Source organism: Elephantulus edwardii, unplaced genomic scaffold (genome assembly GCF_000299155.1).
Source record: "Elephantulus edwardii isolate Elephantulus edwardi_28Jun2011 unplaced genomic scaffold, EleEdw1.0 scaffold00304, whole genome shotgun sequence".
NCBI lineage: Eukaryota > Metazoa > Chordata > Mammalia > Macroscelidea > Macroscelididae > Elephantulus > Elephantulus edwardii.
Window position 1 is genome coordinate 410,849 of NW_006400054.1, and position 12,829 is coordinate 423,677.

The 12,829-nt window shown below is 43.1% G+C and overlaps 1 pseudogene; it reads right to left on the bottom strand.

Annotated features, from left to right (window-relative positions):
• Window positions 1-7,321: 7,321 nt before the first annotated feature.
• Window positions 7,322-7,982, bottom strand: LOC102870652 (annotated as a pseudogene).
• Window positions 7,983-12,829: the final 4,847 nt, after the last annotated feature.

Consider the following 12,829-nt stretch of genomic DNA (forward strand, 5'->3'; position numbering starts at 1 on the left):
TCAGGTGGTTTATTTTTTTATTTTATTTTATTATTTTTTTGTGTGTACTGTCAAATCAGATCTGACTGGTACAGGAGGAGATTGTTCCTCCTTTTCCAGTGGAGCATCTGGTGGATTTGAACCACGCACCTCTGGGATTACAGTGCAGCTTCTTGCCACTAGGCCACCAGAGCTCACCCAGGTGGTTTATTTTTAAAGTCACTATGAGTCAAAAACGACTCGACGGCACATAATAACAACAACAACATTGAAGTTTTTCCTTCACTCACTTCTTGTAAAGTTCTTAAGCTTATCCCTAGATATTTAAATCTTTTATAGTGAGCGGGAGGGACTTTTAAAATAAATGGAATAATTTTTCCTTATGTTCTTTAAAGGATAGTTGTTTATATGTATGAAGGCTCTTTAACTTTGTACTTATGCTTTTCTACTGTTTGTTTTAAAAAGCAAAAGCTTTTAAAAAGAGCATGGGCTCAAGTATATGAAAGATAATGAGGACGGCACAGGATAGGGCAGGGTTCAGGTCCAATGTTCATAGAGTTGATGTGGGTCATACTTGACTCAATGGCACCTAACGAAAACAGCAGCATGGTGACATAATCTGCAGGAAGCTGTGCTGCTGATGCAAAGACCACAGCTCTCTCATAGTTCACATCCCCCAGCTTCTCCTTGGGATAAAGCTGGACAATCTCCTCCTGTGCAATTTACAGCCTCTCAAACCCAGCAGAGGGTCAGCTATGAGTTGATTCCTACTTGACCACAGAGTTTATTATATACATAGACGTACTTAGCTCTTCTGATTTAGCAATTAATAACAGAACACTTGAAGTCAACAAATTTCCCTCACTCTTAGACTCACCAGCTGTTAACTCCACTATGCTGTTTTTATTATCTATCATCTATCTTTCTGTGTCTATCTATCTTTCTATTATCTATCTATCTATCTATCTATCTATCTATCTATCTATCTATCTATCATCTATCTTTCTGTGTGTCTATCTTTCTATTATCTATCTGTCTATCTATCCATCTATCATCTATCCACATATCTAATCCATGCATCCATACACCCACCCTCCCACTCACCCATCCATCTTCCCACCCCCTCACCTATCCCTCTAGCCAATAAGCACATTCTTCCTAATGACAGCACAGTATCTCATGGTTCAGAGGGACTGTAGTCTAGTGAACTGATAACCTATCCTGCTCACTCACGCACTTTCTGGCTTCCCCTCCCCGCTGCAGTGCTGCTGCAGTAGATGTACTTGCGTGCAGACTCACTGCAGACACACTGTGGGCTCAATTCCCCACCATCACAGTAAAGCAAGTGTCACACGAAGTGAGTCACAGGAGCGCTTGGCTCATCTTGTGCACGTGTTGTTGACGTTGGGTGCTGTCAAGCTGGAACTGACCCATAGCTGACCCTACAGCAGGTTTCAAAGGCAGTAAATTTCATGGGAAGAGACAGCTCATCTTTCTCCCACGGAGAAGCTGGTGGATTTGAACTGACAGCCTTTGGGATGGCAGCGTACCTTGTTACCACAAAGCCACCAAAGCTCCCTCCAGACATATGGAAGTTATATTATTCTTTAATCTATGATTTACGCAGTAACAACATGAGGAGGTTAGAAAGACTGCGAGGATGACTGGAATGGGATGCAGAGGCATGCGATGAGCACACAATGTTGGAAAACAGTGCCAAGAGGCATGCTTGACCAAGAATTGCTCCACTCCTTCAGTTTGCAAAAACAGCGATGTCTATGATGTTCTATAAAGCAGGGTGTGCCTGTGTGTTTCCTCCACGGTCACGGCTTTACTTCTGTAAAACCGAATCTCAGAATGAAATGAAATAACTCAAAAGACTTGCGTGCTTATGCTCCCAAATTAATAATTCATATTTATTGCCTTCTCCGAGAACATCCCATCCCTGCATCTTTACCAATAATGTTCACTCATTGAGCACTGAAAGAATGTCGCGTGCAAGTGCTGTTTTATTTTGCTTCGATTAGGCATTCTCTTGACTTTCAGTAACATGCAGCATCATTTCATGTGTATATAGACTATTTAGTTTTATTTTTGTGACTTTCTTCTGCATCTTCTTCGATCCTTTAAAGATCAAGTTGCTTATCTTTTTGTCATTCATCGGTATCGGTTTTGTAATACACCCTTTTCTCTTTCATGGGCCTTGTAAATGTTTTTTCAACTTTCATCTGTCTTATTGATTTCTTGGCTATTTTTGCCATGCAATTGAAATTATGATCAAATAAATATTTTTTTTTCTCAGCTGCTAGACTTCTGTTTGCTCAGAGAGGTTTCCCTTGAATCTAACTTGTGCATACAGTCTCAAAATGATGATTCTAATAATATTTGTGTCTATTATGAGGGGCACAGTGGGTGGAAGCCCTCAGCTGTTAACTGAGAGGCCAGCAGGTTGAACGCCCCGACCTCTCTCTGGGAGAAAGATGGGATAGTCTGCTTCTGTAAAGATGACAGCTGACACCCCCCGGGGCAGTTCTGCTCTGTCCTGCGGGGTTCCTAGGATGCCATGACCATGGGGTTAGCATTATTGTCTGTGGGTGTCACTGAGTCGAGTGTGACCCATAGCAAGTAACCCTGTGCACAGGAGATCCGAGCCCTGTCCTCTCCTGTGCCATCCTCATTATCTCTGACACACTCAAGTCCACTGCTGCAGTCACTGTGTTGATCCTTCTTATTGAGGGTCTTCCTCTCTTTGCTGACCCTCCACCTTTCCGGGCATGACGTCCCTCTCCAAGGAATAGCCTCTGGCATCCACTTCCTAAACAACTTGCGTCCGGAAACTCCATGAGCTTTGATACATGTCCATAGTTGTAGAGGGGCTTCAAGCCTTTTGTTCATAGGATCGTTATGAGTCATACGTGACTTGAAGGCAACCAACAAAAACAACAACAACAATGTATTGCATTATATGAAGAGTTTTAATCCACATGGGATCAATTTTCTTTCTTTCATTTTTAAAACTGCAGGATGAGGTAGAAAAACCAAAGTGAATCCAAACCAAAAATCCAAACCCACGTCCGTTCGGGGGATTCTGACTTGGAGCGACCCTGCAGGACAGAGGAGGCTGCCTCCGGGTGACACTAGATTTTCTCGCCCAGGAGCAGAGGTGAGCGTTCCGCTTGCATAGAGAACTTTTTCATTTTTTAAATGTCCTTCAAGAGGATACTATATTTTCAGAAGGAAGGCCTGCGAACCCACTGCTAAAAAGCCAATCTACTCTTTCACCAAGGACCCACCAACATGGGCCACGTTCGCACCAAAACCGTGAAGAAGGCGGCCCGGGTCATCATTGAGAAATACTACACGCGCCTGGGTAATGACTTCCACACGAACAAGCGCGTGTGCGAGGAGATCGCCATTATTCCCAGCAAGAAACTCCGGAACAAGATAGCAGGCTATGTCACACACCTGATGAAGCGGATTCAGAGAGGGCCTGTGAGAGGCATCTCCATGAAGCTGCAGGAGGGGGAGAGAGAATTATGTACCAGAGGTTTCAGCCCTGGATCAGGAGATCATTGAAGTAGATCCTGATACTAAGGAAATGCTGAAACTCTTGGACTTTGGCAGTCTGTCCAACCTCCAGGTCACTCAGCCCACAGTTGGGATGAATTTCAAAACACCACGTGGAGCCATTTGAGTCTGTTTGCTGTGCTGTAATATTTTCAATAAATTTGGGCACACCAGCCTTGCCTTTGTAAAAAAAAAAGCCAATCTAGAAAAACCTTGAGTCCCCTGCTATCTGACTGACCATGGCTCATGGCTGGCCCTCCATGAGGTTTCCAAGGCTGCCGACAGAAAAGGGAGGATGCTGCCTGCCCCTCTCCCTTGGAGCAGCTGGTGGATTTGAACTGCTGGAGACGTGCAGCCTTTGGGTTAAGAGGGTGGCTCACTACAGATTGGACTAACAGAGCTCTGAAAAGTAGCCTGCGGAAACCTACAGCTCACATCACACTGGTAGCGTGCATCACACTGGCAGACGAGGCCCTAGGCTGCAGGGGCGCAGAACACGCAGTGGCCGTAACACTGCACTCGAGTTGACCAAGAATCGTGAAGCTGAAAGAGGACAGAGGACCAGACAACTTTTCACATGGTCGCACACAAGCTCACCATGGGGAGAACTACAGCTACCTAGTGATCGAAGTGACGAAGTAGCAGCCATGTTTGTGGATTCATTTACTGGTAAATAGATGTTGGAACTGTAGGTGCTCTGGTAGCCTAGTGGGAAGAAGCTGTCCTGTAATCCCAAAGGCATGCAGTTCGAATCCACCAGCTGCTCTGGGGCAGAGATGTGGACAATCTCCTGTGCAATTTACTGCCTCTGAAAACCTGCTGGATGGTCAGCTGTGGGTCGGTTCTGACTCACAGGCATGCAAACAATGCAAATACGTTGTTGCTCAGTGCTGTTATGTCAACTATGTTTCACAATGATCCTATAAACAACAGATGGAAACCCTGCCCTGTCCTGAATCATCCCAATCTCTGCCATATTCAAGCCCATAGTTACCATCACTATGTCAACCCATCTCATTCAAGGAAAACATAGAGGCATCAAAATATATTATAAAACCAATTTTGTATTTCCAATTTAACCTCATTTTATGGTTTGTATCACTTTTGTCAAACGGCGTATTTTTAATTTTTTTATTTTAAGGAGCTCTGGTGGCATAGTGTATTATGTGTTGTTCTGCTAACTGAAAGGTCAGTGGTTCAAATCCACCAGCTGCCACAACTCTCAAGAAAGATGGGCAGTTTCCACTATAAAGATTGCCAGTCCCAGAAACCCGATAGAGGGTCACTGTGAGCTGGAATTGACTTAAAGAGAGTGGATATTTTCGTTTTTAAGTTTTAACTGTTTAATAGATTTATCAAAATTAAAAATATGCTTCCTTTCTTATCTAAGCCTCTTGTGAGTGCTCAGTTATTTAACTTCTTTTTCGAGGCTTGTGGGGTTTTTTTAAATTTATTTTTATTTTTTTTTGTGCATGTACCATCAAATCAGATCTGACCGGTACAGGAGGAAATTGTCCCTCCTTCTCAGGCAGAGCATCTGGTGGATTTGAACTGCTTACCTCTGGGATTGCAGTACAGCTTCTTGCCACTAGGCCACCAGAGCTCCCCTGAGGCTTGTGTTTTGAGGGTACTCAGACTCAGCAAACGGAGCTTCAGTCCTGTGACGTAAGTGCTTCCTTATGCTCACAGCCCGCACTTCCAGCTCTGCGCTGCCTCTTCTGTGTTCTCCAGGTCTCGAATGTGCAGGCCATGCCAGTTAACAGCGAGCAGCCATGCAGGGAGGGGGGCCTGATTTTAGTGAGAAAATCACTATCAGTTGCTGTTAAAATGATCTTTCTTCTTGGTCTTTGGCAAATGATTTCTATAGTATTTCAGAATTTTGCTTATTAATTTTATTAGAAATGGCCATGCCTTTTCAGGATCTACTTAAAGAAATGGTTTCGTTTTTGTGCCTTTAAAATGTTGATGTTAGTAGATTTCTTAGGTTTTGAGCCTTGTGGGAGAAGAGGAAGCTAGTGACACCACAATGAAGTCCTCAATTGCTAACCAAAGAGTTGGTTGTTTAAAGCAACCCAACGGCTTTGTCGGAGAAAGATCTGGTGGTTTATTCTTTCAAGACTCATGTTTTTGTTGTGCATCATTGAGCTGGAACTGACTCACAGCTGACCCTCTGAAGGGTTTTCAGAGGCTGTAAATTACCTTCAAAGAGAGATCTCCCATTTTCTTCCTCAAAGCAGCTGGTGGATTCGAACTGTGTGCCTTTGAGTTGACAGCACAGCTCCCTCATTAAAAACAAAAACAAAACACCCACAATTGTAGATAAGAACATCTCTGGTGTAGTTCTGCTCTGTCATATGGGTTTGCTGTGAGTTGATGGTAACTGCATAGTTGGAGTAGTGGTGGCTCAATGATGGAATCCTGTCCTTCCATGCAGGAGACCCAGGTTTTAGTCCGGCCAGCTCACCTCACACACAGCCACCACCTGTCAGTCAGTGGAGTCCTGTGTGTTGCTGTAATAATAAGCAGGTTTCAGTGAAGCTTCCAGACGAAGACCAGGAAAAAAGGCCTGGAAGTCTACTTCTGAGATTCAGCTGACAAAACCCTAGGGATCACAATGTCTGATCCTTGACTGGTCATTGCTGGTGCAGGACCAGGCAGCCAACCTTTCTGTGGTCACAGAGTCATTGTGACACACTGGCAGCTAGTAATAATACAGACATCATAGGGTAATGGGTGAGGGGTCTCTACAGTGGAAAGAGACTGCCTGGATTTGGTTCCATCTTGACCGTGTCCTCTGCTCAAGCCTGGATCCCCAATCTTTCTTGAAATCCTATTATTAATATACATACTGCCCCATTCTCATGATCTACTATGTCCTGGAAGAATTACCATGCCATAGAACTGGGACTCGGGGGATGAGGACAGTCCCAGCTACCAGGCCGCACTCCTCATTCTTTAAAAATTTAGTTGTTTTCTCACAGATGTATTCCTCCATTTGATGACTGGCTATACTGGTAGCATTAGTGTTGTTGTGGACCATGGAGTTGGAACTGACCCCTAGCTCACCCTCTGGTGGGTTTTCAGAGGCAGTTAATTGCATCGGAGGAGACGGCCCATCCTTTTCCCGCAGAGCATATATTATACTGGAGTGCTAACAGAAAGGTCATCAGTTTGAATCCACCAGGTCCTCTAAGAGGGGAAGTGGGGTTGTCTTCTCTTTTTTTTTTGTTTAAAAGATCTTTTATTGCCCAGGATAAATTTTTTTGTGTCTTATTTTGTGTATGCTGATTGTTGTTTTTGTTTTCCTTTTTAAAATAACTATAAATTCAAGTTTAGGGAAGCTTGCCTTTGCCTTAAAGGAAAAAAAACCCCAAATGAAGTTTTATTATCATATGCTAACCTGATCTTATTTAAAGAGAGGAATGGTAGTTATCTCACAAGACTATAATTTATACCATCAATGATACAGATCTAAATCAAAATTATAATCTGCTGGTGGCATATCTGCGGAAAAGAAGCCCTTGCAATTTCTAAACAACAGTAAACTCTGTTAGGAAATTCTAAAGTGTCTTACAGGCCAAAAAGGGAATGAGGTTAGTAAAATGCCTCAACAGAGTTTGAAAAAAACACTGGATTTCAAGTTACTGGAACTTGGATACATAAAAATAGGGTGGTAAGTTGGGTCATGCTTGCAATGGTCTCAAGTTCAAATAAACTAATGTGACAATGACACCACTTCACAGGTCACACGTATTTCCAGGGGCTCTTCCTTCCCTCAATAGGTGCTGGCAGAAGGCGTGCTCAGTCGTTTTCCAATGTAGATACCTAGTCCCAAAGCCAAAACATGAGAAATGAAGAGAGATGGAATGAACACCTTAAGAAACTCTGCAGAGAATATCCCCCCTTTCTTCATGGCTCCACTTTTTCTCATGCTTAAAGAAACAGAACGTTTAGGGTGCCTGAAGTGGAACTCCTTAGGTGGAATGTTTTCAGGTCTACTGGACCAGTCAGATACCCCACTCAACACTTTTCTTTAATGCCTCAACTTCTTTCTCTCCTTCTGTAGCTTCCTCTTCTGACTGAGAGCTATGGTCCCTGCTGGTATGCATTTCTACATCAAACATAATTTGTCCATCTTCTTGTGGGGAAGGGCTGTCACAGTGAGAACTGCCCCTTGAACTACTCTGTCCTGATTCATGTTGGGCATCCAAAAGGATCTTCTCCATGTCTCCATTGTGGATAGAGGATGAGGAAGGTACATGTTCTAGCCCCCCATTTTTCCCATTGCCATTATCATTGCCATTGCTGGTATTCATCGGTAGCTCCACCCAGGAACTGTTGAGGCCGGCTGGAGGCGGCAAAGACTGCTCGCTTTCTTCGCAGTTATTGCTGTTGTTGTGCAGGGGTGGCGGCTGCTCTACTAAATTAGACGACATTGTCAGGCGGCTGTAAGATCTGCTGCCGCTGCAGGACCGTGTCTGGTTCTCGGCAGCAACACAACAAGCCGAGTCCCCGGTTGTCTTCTCTTAAAACAAAGTTACAGCCTTAGAAACCCAATGGAAAGTTGCTCGAGTCAAAATAAACTGGACAGTAATGGCTCTGAGGTGTGGTTTTTTCCCCCTTTTTGGTCAATTTGCAGAGTCCTTAAATGGTACCTCTTGACCACCTTGTTTATTATTGGCTTCTGAAGAGGGATTTGCTGAGCAGCTCACTGAAGGAATCTTGTGCCTTCATCATCCTTTTTAAAAAGACACTTTCACTGGATGTAAAAATTCTAGGTTGCTAGATTATCTTTCATTTTTAAAATAACACCCATTTTGCAAGTCTTACCTCACCTTGACAACAAAATGGAACATTATTTTGTTTTCTCTGCAGCACTTTCTACTACTTGAAATGATCAATTCAGTTGTCTCATTAATGTGCTGAGCCTTTTGCCTGCTGGAATTTAAGCTCTAGGAGGACAAGTGCTGTGTGTTTCAATCATCATTGAATTTTCCATGACTGACATCAGGATTGGAGGTAGACTCATCAAAAATCTGTATTATGCAGATGACAAAACCCTGCTTGCTGAAACTGAGGAGGACCTGAAGTGTGTGCTGCAGAGGGTCAAGGACTGCAGCCTTCAATATGGATTGAAGCTCAACATCAAGAAAACAAAGATTCTCACCACTAGGCCAAATGGCAGCATCATGACAGACAGTGAAGGCACTGAGATTATTGACAGCTTTAGTTGGCTTGGCTCTCCTATCAACACTCTTGGTACCAGCAGCCAGGAAATTAAAAGACAAATTGCATTGGGAAATTCTGCTGTCAGAGACCTCTCCAGAGTACTGAAGAGAAACGATGTCAGTCTGGAGACTCAGGTGTGTCTGATTCAGGCCATGGCTTTTGCACTTACTTGCTATGCATCAGAAAGCTGGACAATGATAGAAGGAAAATTGATGCCTTTGAACTATGGTGTTGGAGAAGAGTATTGAATATACCATGGACTGCTAGGAGAACAAACAAGTTCGTCCTGGAGAGGGTGAAGCCAGGCTGCTCCTTGGAGGCAAGGATTCTGAAGCTTCGTTGGACATACTTAGGACATGTTGCAAGGCAGGATCAGTGCTTGGAGAGGGACGTCATGCCTGGGAGGGTGGAGGGACAGAGCAGGAGAGGAAGATGCCCAATGAGAAAGATTGATTCAGTGACTGGGATAATCAGTGTAGGTGTGTCAGAGACAATAAGATTAGCACAGGATAGAGCAGGGTGTAGGGCTGTTGTACACAGGGTCACTGAGTCACAGGCATCTTGACGGCACATAACAACAACAACCACCACAGAGTCTGATAGGACAACTGCTTATAGCCATTTGTTGAAATAGTAAGTGTACTTTGGATGAATTAGAAACACAGTAGTGGGTAATTTTAGTTTTGGACCTAAAAATTGTCGAGAAAACAGGTTTCATTTTTCTGCCCACACTTGATGCCAAGTAAGTGGCCCATCCTAGCCCTTTGTCTCTGATACGCTTCATCCTCTGCTCTTCTAGTCTCTATATAAACTTGCAAGTTCTGTGCACTGTTAGTGTAGAAGGCCGCTATTTCTGAAAGTATGAACTAAAATAACATGCAGAATCTTGTATGTAACTTAATATAAATAAATGAATGATTGGGGTACGAGATGTGTTGGGAGGCTGACAGAACAATGCAGTTGGTAGGAGTAGGATATTGTTGCTATCTTCTGTCAATTGTTCCCATCTCACAGCAAGGCCACGTGTGTCAGAGTGAAATCGTGGCCCAGGAAGTTGTGTGTGGCTTTCCGAAAAAAGTAGTACATCAGATCTTTCTTTCAATTGACCTCTGTGTGGACCCAAAGCTTCAACCTTTTGGTAAGCAGTTATCCAGGAACTCCTATGGGATTTGGAAGGACTCCTGGATTCCTCCCAGAGGAAGTGACAGATTGGCCCTGGTGGGTGGGAGTCACTTTCCATTGTCATCCTGATACATACACCAGAAAATTCACCGGCTAGCAATGCCGTGAGATGTCACACGATCGTGAAATCCTGGCTGCCCCATGGAAGTCAGCGACTTGATAAAAAAAAAAATTATCTGCTGACTCCAACCTTGTATCTGAGGCACAAAAATACTCGGATCAAATTTGCTTTCAAAGGATGAGGACACCTGAAGGTGGCAACTGGGGAAGAAAGAGCTGAATCCAAAGTGTTTCTGGCGAAGAAAAGGTCATCAGTGTTGGTCTTTGCGAAGTACTTGACCTTTTCAAAGGAGATGGGTGAATTCCCATGACACTACGTTTAAGAGGGTGGCACCATAACAACGTTCCCCCCTGTAGAAGAGACAGACAGGAGGAGCGTGCTGTGCTATCTAGTCACTGCATAGCAGCACCATCTCTTCTGAAATGCTCGGGTGTGCGAAAGGATTGACACAATCTTTGCTGCTCATCTTCAGAGCCTCCATGATCAAGTAAGAACTCCTTGGATAAACCATGTAGTGTAATCCAGGGAGATAAGAAGTATTTTGTCCCTTAAAAAAACAAACAAACCGTAAGTTACTCTCTGACTTAGGAGATTTGTGTTCAGAAAATGCAGTTTCACCTTGTGATAACCTTAATAATAAGTTTGTATGACACAGAGAAACGTAGAGAATTATGTTTCTGTGTTAGTTTATGAATATCTTTTTTCCTTCTTTTTGTTGTGTTGTTATTGTTATGTGCTGTCAAGTCACCTGTGACTCATAGTGACTGTATGTACAACAGCCCAAAACCCTGCTCTATCCTGTGCCAGTCTCACTGTGTCCAACACACCTACCCCCATTACCCCAGTCACTGAATCAATCCACCTCATAGAAGGTCTTCTTCTCCTGCGCAGTCCCTCCACCCTCCCAAGCATGACATCCTTCTCCAAGGACTGGTCCCTCCTTGCAACATGTCTAAAGTATGTCAGACGAAGCTTCAGAATCCTTGCCTCCAAGGAGCAGCCTGGTTTAACCCTCTCCAGGTTGAACCTATTCATTTTCTTAGCAGTGCATGGTATATTCAATACTCTTCTCCAACACTACAGCTCAAAGGCATCAATTCCTCTTCTATCCTCCCTAGTCATTGTCCAACTCTCTGTGGCATCAGGATTGGTGGAAGATTCATCAACAATCTGCATTATGCAGATGACACCACCCTGCCTGCTGAAACTGAGGAGGACCTGAAGCACTTGCCAAGGACTGTAGTCTTTAATAGAGATTGAGGTTCAATATCAAAGAGACAAAGATTCTCACTACAGGGCCGATTGGCTGCATCAGGATGGATGGTGAGGAGACGGAGACAGAGATTGTTAACAGCTTTAGTTTGCTTGGCTCCACAGTCAACACTCTTGGCACAAGCAGCCAGGAAATTAAAAGATGTACTACGATGGGAAGGTACTTCTTTGTAAGCTTTAAATTTTTCCCCCTATTAATTGTGATTTGAGTGGATGCTTATAGAGCAAAATGGTTTATAGAGCAACTCACACACATTTGATGACACAGATTACAGTCCCCATGTTGTAACAGCACTCTTCCCACTTCCTCCTTCTATGTCCTGTTTCCTTTCATCCTTTCCTGTCTCTTCCTGCCTTACGGGCTTTATTCTTGGGCAATTGCTGCTCTTTTGATCTCTGATAGTTGATTTTTCTAAGTAGTGGGTTCCTCCCTGATGCTACTGATCACATTATAGACCCCCTTGTTGTTCGGCTGAAAGTCGAGTCATGGGGATAGTTCATGAACAGGGCATTTAACCAGTGGTAGAGTTATTTTATTTCTATTTTAAAAAGGTAGATTGACTCTTGTTGCTTAATCACTTTCATGGTATCTCATGGTAACAAAAACAAATATCACCTTCTTCTCTCGGTTTTTGTTAACACTTTATCAGGAGGAACCTGTCAAGTAGTTGTTGTTGTTGTGGAGTACTGTTGAATCGGAACCGACTCATAGCTGACCCTCCAGCGAGTTTTCACAGGCGGTAAATGACATGAGAGGAGACTGGCCTTATCTCCTGTGGAGCAGCTGGTGGATTTGAACTATGTACCATTAGGATGGCAGCACAATTCCTTACGACTAAACCACCAGAGCTTCCTAGGCAAGTAAGTAGAGGGTCAGTGAAAAAGAAGACTCTCAATGCAATGAATTGACACAGTGGCTACAAGAACAGGATCAAATACAGCAACAGTTGTGAAGATGGTACAGGACTGAATAATGATTTGTCTTGTGGATTAACTACAATGTCACTATGAGTCAGACAGACTCAATGCCCCTTAAAATAATAAGTCCTCTGACCTAAAAGAAAAGACAACTTCATATGGTTTTTTCCTCATAATTTGACAGCTCCATGGCTCCTTTTAAAAATACTCTTCACTGATAGTCTCCCACATAACCTGTTATTCCATTAAAGCTTACTCCATCTTCTCTGCAAACACTTGACCTTCCTTTCCTCCCAACTAAAATTCTCATTTTTTAAAAAAAGTCTGGTTAATCTCAACTAGCAGTCAGAAATGATTTGTATTAATATATGAAAGAGTTGATAGCTCTTCAATTCTACTGGAAGAACTGACATTTTAAAAAGATTCTTGGTAACCGGGATGAATCTTCAGTTGACAGAATTTCAAACACTTTAAGAAAACGAAATTAAGAAGTTCAGGGTATATGTCAAGGTACTTCCCCCTCCCCCTCATGACAAAAATAAAAATCTAAATGTAAGTGACTTAAATAAAAAGAGTATATTTTTATTTAAGCTACATCTATAGATCTTGTATGTCACCAAG